This window comes from Canis aureus, chromosome 10 (assembly GCF_053574225.1).
Source record: "Canis aureus isolate CA01 chromosome 10, VMU_Caureus_v.1.0, whole genome shotgun sequence".
In the NCBI taxonomy this organism is placed as follows: Eukaryota; Metazoa; Chordata; class Mammalia; order Carnivora; family Canidae; genus Canis; species Canis aureus.
Window position 1 is genome coordinate 75772965 of NC_135620.1, and position 7754 is coordinate 75780718.

At 51.6% G+C, this 7754-nt stretch overlaps 1 long non-coding RNA gene across 1 annotated transcript; it reads left to right on the forward strand.

Annotated features, from left to right (window-relative positions):
* The first annotated feature begins 672 nt into the window (after window positions 1-672).
* On the forward strand, window positions 673-3147 carry LOC144322762 (uncharacterized). Its single transcript, XR_013388412.1, has 4 exons — window positions 673-1352; window positions 1437-1482; window positions 1736-1785; window positions 3111-3147. It is a non-coding gene; the product is annotated as an uncharacterized LOC144322762 (long non-coding RNA).
* The last annotated feature ends 4607 nt before the right edge of the window (window positions 3148-7754 follow it).

A 7754-nucleotide genomic window follows, 5' to 3' on the forward strand; every position in this document is an offset into this window, starting at 1 on the left:
TCCGATATGTGCTCAAATACTTATTCTTGGGATGAAAGAAAGAACGTGGTTAGGGTCACACAGCCATGCACTGCAGGGTCGGGAGTGGAATCCAGGTCTGTGTCCTGTGTCCAGTGTTAATCAGTTCCCCTTCCCCAAGCAGACTGGGCCTGTCCTTATTATTATTTTTTTTTTTTTAGAAATATTTTATTTATTTATTCATGAGAGACAGAGACAGAGAAGCAGAGACACAGGCAGAGGGAGAAGCAGGCTCCATGCGGGGAGCCCGATGCTGGACCCGATCCCGGGTCCCCAGGATCACGCCCTGGGCCGAAGGCGGCGCTAAACCGCTGAGCCACCCAGGGTGCCCTGGGCCTGTCCTTAAAACCATCTTGCCATAGCCGCTTCCTTCCTTTTCTCCCCACCCAGAGAAGGACTAATGAGCAGCGCTGTCTTTAGGTGTCTGTGCATGGTGGTTATGGGATGAGTTGGTTTGAGGAGGGAGAGGCGCTCTAAATGGTTATCTGCGTAGACTATGATTTCCTGGGTAATTCCCAGGAAGTCCTGTCCCTTGTTCCTTAAGATGTTGGGTACTTACCCCAGTGACGGTCCCTCTTTCTGTTGTAGGGCTATCTTGGATAAGAAGCTGGCTGCCTCTGTGAACATCCTGCCCAAGGCATCCTCGCTGTGAGTTTTGCTATCGCCTGTGGAAGGGTGTGGGGACTGCTGGGTCAGGCCCCGGCTGGTAGGAAGAGCACTGAACTAATGGGAGGTTGTCAAAGAGCAACTCAAAGGCATTTGCTTAATGAACAGTTCATTGTTAATTTATATTCGGAGGAAGTCAACTAGGGGATTTATATCAACCAACAAAAGCAAAAGTAGGCTGTGTATGGAGAAGGGAGGAAAAAGCTGTAGTTTAGAAATAGTGAATCTTGTCTGCACAGTCTTTGTTTAAATTAGTCGGCTTGCTATTAGCAAAAAAGTCCGACTGGGCATTCCATCCCTGAGTAAGCCTCCTAGGGATATCAAAGAAAATAATTCCCACTGCTTTTGAATTCTCTGGAAAACTTTGAGGGGTTGGCTGATGTGACAAGCTGTCTCTGTGTTTTCTCCCTTTCATTTCATTGACACCCTCACTGTCGTTACTTCTGGTCTATTCCATTTCCCTCATCAAAATACGTCAGCATCCCGGGACTAGCTGTGCAGGTAGATTGATGGACTTCTTTAAGAGACAGTGAGCCTCTCACCCCCAGGAACGTTCGGGCAGCTGCTAGAAGCATGCATTAGAGTGGTTGGACTAGATGACCTTTGGGGACCTGGCCAATGTAAACATGTTTGTGTGGGCTTGGAAAGATTGTAAAGTTTCCACCTTGGTAAGTCACTTGATTGGGCCAGGTTTATCATCTCAGCGAGCTCATCTTGTAAGCATAATAATATGGTTTTGTTCCCTTTTCCAGGTACTTCTGGAATGGAGAAATCGAAGAAGCCACTGAGATCCTGTTGGTGAGTGAGGATGGGGGTTGGGGCCTTGATATGGGAAGAGTGAGACCAAGGCCTTTTCCCAGGTTCCAATTAAAATTGAGCAAAGATCAGTCAACTGAGGTTCTTGCCCCAAAACAGATGCCCTAGGCTAATTTGCGAATGCATCAGTGCCCTGTCACCTGGAGGAGTGCTATTCCCGAGTGGCCAGGTGGACGAGTAGCTGCAGCACTGGGGCTGAGGTCTTTCTTAAAGCGGGACTTTTTTTCTTTTACAGCTAATAAAGACAAAGACTTCCAAGGTCCACGTGCTGTCCGGCTATATCAGGTAATGCTGGCCTCTCTTCTCAGCCAGGGGACGCACTGGGAACTAAGTGAATGAGCTTCAAAGGCAAGAGACCTGGAGCCTAGTCACCAGCCTCCCACATGACCCCAGGCATGTACCTGGCCCTCAGATTCTCTGTGCAATGAGAGGGTGGCATGGGTTAGTGAAGATAGTGGTTCTCCAAATTTTGGACTCAGGATCCTTTTACACGTTTAAATATTATCAAGGACCCAGAGGAGCTTTGTTTATGTGGGTTATATTTAAGTTTATTGTATTAGAAATTAAAACTGAGAAGCTAAAAGTTTTTAGTTCTTTTAAAGTAACAACAGTAGGGGTGCCTGGGTGGCTCAGTTGGTTAAGCATCCAGTTCTTGATTTCAGCACATGACCCATGATCTCAGGGTCCTGGGATTGAGCCCCTCATCAGGCTCTGCACTGGGCGTGGAGATTCTCTCCCTCCCTATCTCTCTGCACACCTACCCCAGAATAAACAAACATGTACACTAATGTGTGTCCCTAAAATAAGAAAATTCATTATCCTCAGTCACTGGATAAAATTATTCCAACTCCAAATGTTTAAGCACGTGCGTGTGTGTGGTGATTCGCTAAGCATGCTGTCTCATGAGAACTTGACAGTGACTTTTTAACTGGAAAGGAAGCAGGGAATTATCACCCCCATTTGACAGATGGGAGACTGAGGCCCAAGGCCTCGTATATATTCGGTCTGAGAAGTAAAGAGAACTTGCATTGTGTGCTGAGGGCCAGGTGAAAGAAACGGAGAGAAAGGAGAGATCCCTGTGGGTTTGGATGGTCGAGGAAGAGCCTTTGAAGAAGGTCAGTGGTTGAGTTGGGCCTTGAGGGATAAGGTAGGCTTTTAAGTGATCCACAGAGAACTTTCTAGGTGAAGAGAATCCGGAGGTATTGGGGATGGTGGCTTGTTTGGGGAAGGCGCAAGACCGGAGCCCAGCGCTGGTCAGTATACCAGGAGAGTGCTTCCTGTGCCCCGTTCAACTTAATCCTTGGCGATCTAGTCACAGAGGGACGATTTTTATCCCCTCTTTGTAGGGCCTTTGGAGAAATTAGGTGATCTGTGCATAGTTCCATAGCTGTAAGGGGCAGGCTGAGAATTGGGACCCAGGACCGTGAGACTCTGAAGCCATCTGGCCCAACTCATCCCTTGTTGACAGATGGCAAACCGGCTCCGGGGCGGTGGGCGTCGGCGCTGGACGGCGGGCTGCCGGGCACGTCGCGTGAGGCTTTCCAGTCGGGCCTAGTTGCATAGGCTGATTGTAATCATAGTCACTCACGGGCTCTGCTTTCTTTCCAAAGGTTGGTGCATCCTTTTGAAATCCCAGAGGTCTTCAGTCTTCCCGTGGACCAAGGAGATGTCCGCTATTTCAAGTGGCTGGAGGAGGGCATGGAGGAGGACTGAGGGGGCGCTTTCGTGTCTCCTGATGGCTGCCACCCGCCTGCAGCGCTGCACTCTGGGGACGGGGAGCCTCTCTCTGCTTCCAGGCACCTCTGGATTCTGTGTCTTTGTCAGTGTGGAAGCGCTAAGGAACTTGAGAGGCCGAAGGTCTGAGCCCTGAGGCTGGAAGAGGAGGCGGGTTGGTTGCTGAGCAAGAACCCGGTGGAACTTGTCTCTTCTTCATGCCTCAGGGTGGCCAGGGGGTGGGAAGGCGAGGACGGTTATGTGGGGAGGCCACGGGGAGGTGGCAGTGAGGGTGACTGTCCTCGGCTCCTTCAGTCACTGCGCCTCCAGGGCCCAGGATCTACTCTCCTGCTTCTCGGGAGGAGGAATGGACTGGTGAGCTACACCCGAGGCGTAGGACGAGGGTCGCCTTCTAGGGGGCTGGCAAGCACTCTGTCCAAGAGGATGAATTGCTAATGGTAGAGTTTCGGGACGAGCAGGGTTAATTCCTTGAAACTAAGGATGGTACTTGTTTTTCCTGAGTCTGAGGAGGTGGGAGGGGGCTTCGTGAATGTGGGTAGGTCCGGGGGCATAGTAGGTAGTAGACACAGCCTCGTGGCTGGGAAGTAGGTCCAGACGCTCCCCTAGCCTGGCCGCGACAGGTATCGGGAGGCTCAGGAGCCCCGCTCATCAGACACCTAGGCCCTGAGCCCGTGCTCTAACCTTGTCACCTGAGCGTTGACGCTGAGCATCCTTAAGTGGAAAGGCCCCTAGGGAACTGCCAGGCCAGTATTTCCAGACTTGTTCTCCTGGGCCTTAGAGGTTGACAGAAGGCACCCTGGGTGCTTCCTGGGTGGGGCTCAGGGTGTGAGGCCCCCACCCGTACCTCAGCCAGTATAACTGCCTTTTATTATTATTTATTAAGCTTCCTTGTAAGATTTGGGTTTTGAGGGGTTTTGATTTCCGTAAGTTTTCTTTGTCATAACAAAAGCTAGTAAACCAGCAGTCGAAGCTGCTCTCCGTTTTATAGATGACCGGAGGAGACAACTGCAGTGAGGCCCAGCCAGGGGTGGCGTGTCAGGGATGGTAAAGCCAAGCCTGCTCGCCCCGTGCGTGCTGCTCCCGCACCTGCTCCCCGGGTCTCAGGCGGAGGAGGGCAGCGAAGCAGAGCCCTTGGGGGTGAGAGGCCTGGAGCTGGGCCTCCTCCATGAACCGTCCCAAGGTAACCCCGCTCTGGGGAGACCCATGGGCGGCTCGGGTGGGGGCCCACAGACCTCTGGATTTTTGGGTCTCCCTAGAGGGAAGGGTATAGTACGTTGGGGAGGGGGGCCTTCCAGGCTCTGGTTCCGACACGGACTGTCCTTAACCCTTGGTTCCTCCAGAGATACGAGGGAGGCTCTCCCAGGCCCTGGCGTGAGCCCTGCTGGGGACTTAAGGCCGAGGCGCTTCAGAGGTCCAGGAGAGCCTTTTGTAGTAGCCAGGGGGACTCCGGGGGCTGCCTCAGCAGAGGGACAGAGAATGGAAATGGCAGTGTCCCTTTTTTACAAGTTTCTGATACACCAGGAAATTGTGTATGAAGCCATCCCGCTGAAAATGCTTTGGGGACCCCAGAGGGACAGCCCCTGTTGCTCTCGGGTTAGAGCCTGGTTCCTTGGCCTGGCCTTCAAGGCCCTTCAGAGCCTTGCCTGACCTCACTTTTCCATCTTCACCTTCTGCCTCTCCTTGCCCACCGTGCCAGGGAGATGGCCCCAGGGTGCGGGGTGAAGTGTTGCTGTGTCGGGGCACCCCGTCAGCCTGGAGCACCCTGCTGTGCGAGCCCTTGAAGTCTGGCCGCTCCTTCGGAGGCCGGCTCCCCCGGCAGGGAGGAAGCTCTCCGGCCTCAGGGTCCCCGCTATCCCTGTGTCCTGGGCAGCCTCCTGTTTTAGACCTTGAGCTGCCTGAGGTCAAGGGCGTGTCTGAACCTGCTTGATCTCTTGCATAGGGTTGGCGACTATTTCCCAAGTTGAGGTTTCAAGGATTTGAATAAAACTTTCTCTGTAGCCCACGGTTACTAATTTATGGAATTGGCAAAATCCAGCCTTTTTCCTTTGAACTTTCTTAAAGTGGGACTAGTTCCAAAGGAGGTCTTCTCCCTATCTCTGGCCTTCGTCGGGGCACCTGTGCTGCCTGCGCACGGAATGCTGTTTCCTGGGGGACTCCGGCTGCCTTGGGCACAGCTGGCTGCAGGACATGGACAGGAGAAGACAGACACCGGCTCCCTGTCTCTGCTCTCCTCGGGTCTCCACGATATTTTATCCTCCTTTTTCTTTTTTTAAATTCTATTTATTTATTCATGAGGGACACAGAGAGAGAGAGAGAGGCAGAGACACAGGCAGAGGGAGAAGCAGGCTCCATGCAGGGGGCCCGATGTGGGACTCCATCCCAGGACCCGGGGGTCGCTCAACCGCTGAGCCCCCCGGGCTGCCGTATTTTATCCTTCTAACTCCATGTTCTCCTCGGCTGGCAGCTAACTCCTGAGATCAGAGCGCGTGACACTTAGGTGGCAGGAGGCTGTGAACTCCCGTGTCCGATTCTAGAGCTGATGCTCTTACTGCCTCCTTCAGAGAAGTGGGACATGTCCCTTCACAGGCCAGATGCCCAGGGAGCCTGCTGCAGCCACCTCTAGGGGAAGGGTGGTTCCGCAGGAAGCTGGTCTGTAGTGTGTTTACTCTGCAGTTCTGGGGGCTGGTGACAGGATCCTCCTCCTGCACACGAGGGACCCGATCTAGAGGAGTTGCCTAGATTTTGCACGTGTGCATGACTCCCAGCCTACTTCCCCTAGACCCTGTCCCCACGAGTGGTGCTGTGGGGCTGGGCTAGGGCCTGGACTAGCGGCTCCACGCAGGCATGGCTTCCCAGCGTTTCTCAGGAAAGGTCTGTCTTGAATCCACAATCCCCAGATAAATCACTTGAGGAAATGAGAAAAATAAATTCTCTGTGAATACTAAAGCTTAGGAGGGTACAGATGTTAACTGGCTTGAGGGAATCCATCTTTATGAGATAAAACAAGAGCGAGAAACCCCACCACGCGGAGTTGAGGGTGAAGGAACCGGCCGGAGCGTGCAGGAGGGAAAGGATTGCCGTAGACTCAGCCTTGCTTGCAGCCGCTGCCGTGCCCCAGGTGTGCGTCTAGCATTGTCTGCTACAAACTGAGCTATTTTTGCAGATAAGTTTATACACACAGTTTACTTTATACAAGTCCTGTGAGCTTTGTTTGAAGAGATAAGCTTTGGAAACAAAATAAATTTTAATTTAGCAATTTTGACACACGATTCTGTGGATCCTTAACCTTGCTAAGATATTTGAACGATACGTTCCTTGAATACTATCCAATAACGTTGCATGATTTTTCCAGGGTTTAAATATTCCCTATAAGCTACAGTTCTTTGAAAATACTCCTGAGCTTAATATTCCTCTTTGTTACAATTTTTCCAGCTAACTATGATAATGGGGAAAATACGAAAAATGTTTCAAGTATTTTAAGAAAAACTTAATGATTTAGGGAATTTCTGAGAATTCTTAATTTCTTGCTCCTGAACTTGAAAGGTAAACATGTTGTAAATCTGTAATCACTAATCTAGACCCCAAAGGACCAGGCACTCTTCAGCCTGGGAAGGGCCACTGATCTCAGGTCTGTACAGCTGTTCACTTTGGAACCTGGACTAGAACCCAGGTCTCTTGACACCTCAGACCATGTACTTTTCATGCCATTACAGTGATTTCAGCGCAAAGAATAATCCCACCCCCTTACCCCACCCTGGCTCCAGTTGTGGTTTTGTTCTACGGGCAGTTAAAAGGCCAAAGCAGAAAGCATGGGCGAAGAAAGTGGGAGCCACCGCTAGTGAGGAATTCTGAGTGCAGACGTTAAAACTCAGGGGGACCAACAGGCCACCCTTTACCTGAGAGGCAGAATCTACGTGAACCCATGACCCGCCCCTCCCTATAGCGGGCTTTTTCCTGTCCCTTCATGTCGATATTTCTGTTCAAACTGTCCCAAATTTAGACAAGTTTAAGGTAATAACCCATCACGTTCATATGTGAAAGGGTTTCCTCTCACCTGGGAGCTGACTTCAGGGACTATTGCTGGCAGGGGAAGGGTGCGGGGAAACAAGGGAACCTGCCCGAGGTGCTCGAAGTTAGGACTAGCAGACACCGGCCTGGAGTTAACTGCAGCTTCCAGGGCTGGTGCCCGTGTGCCTTAAGCAGTTACGGTGGCTGCACGGGAGTGTTTTAGTGAGGCCCGTTCCTAAGGTCGTTTCCCATCTTTTACTTCTCCATGGCCCTCAGCTGATGCTTTTTGCCCTCATGGGTCAGGTATTCACAGAAAAGAAGTCCCACGTCCTGCCGGTGGTAAGGGTGAGAGCACTGGGGAGGAGGGAGGCAGTCATTGGAGTGGCGGGTGGCCAGGTGGGGTCCTGTCATCCCTTCTCAGTTTCCAGGAAACCAAGACCAGAGCTGATGGTTGATTCACTAGGGGGAAGATAGTTAATTTATCAAAAGAAGCTTTTAAATTATAAACCAGG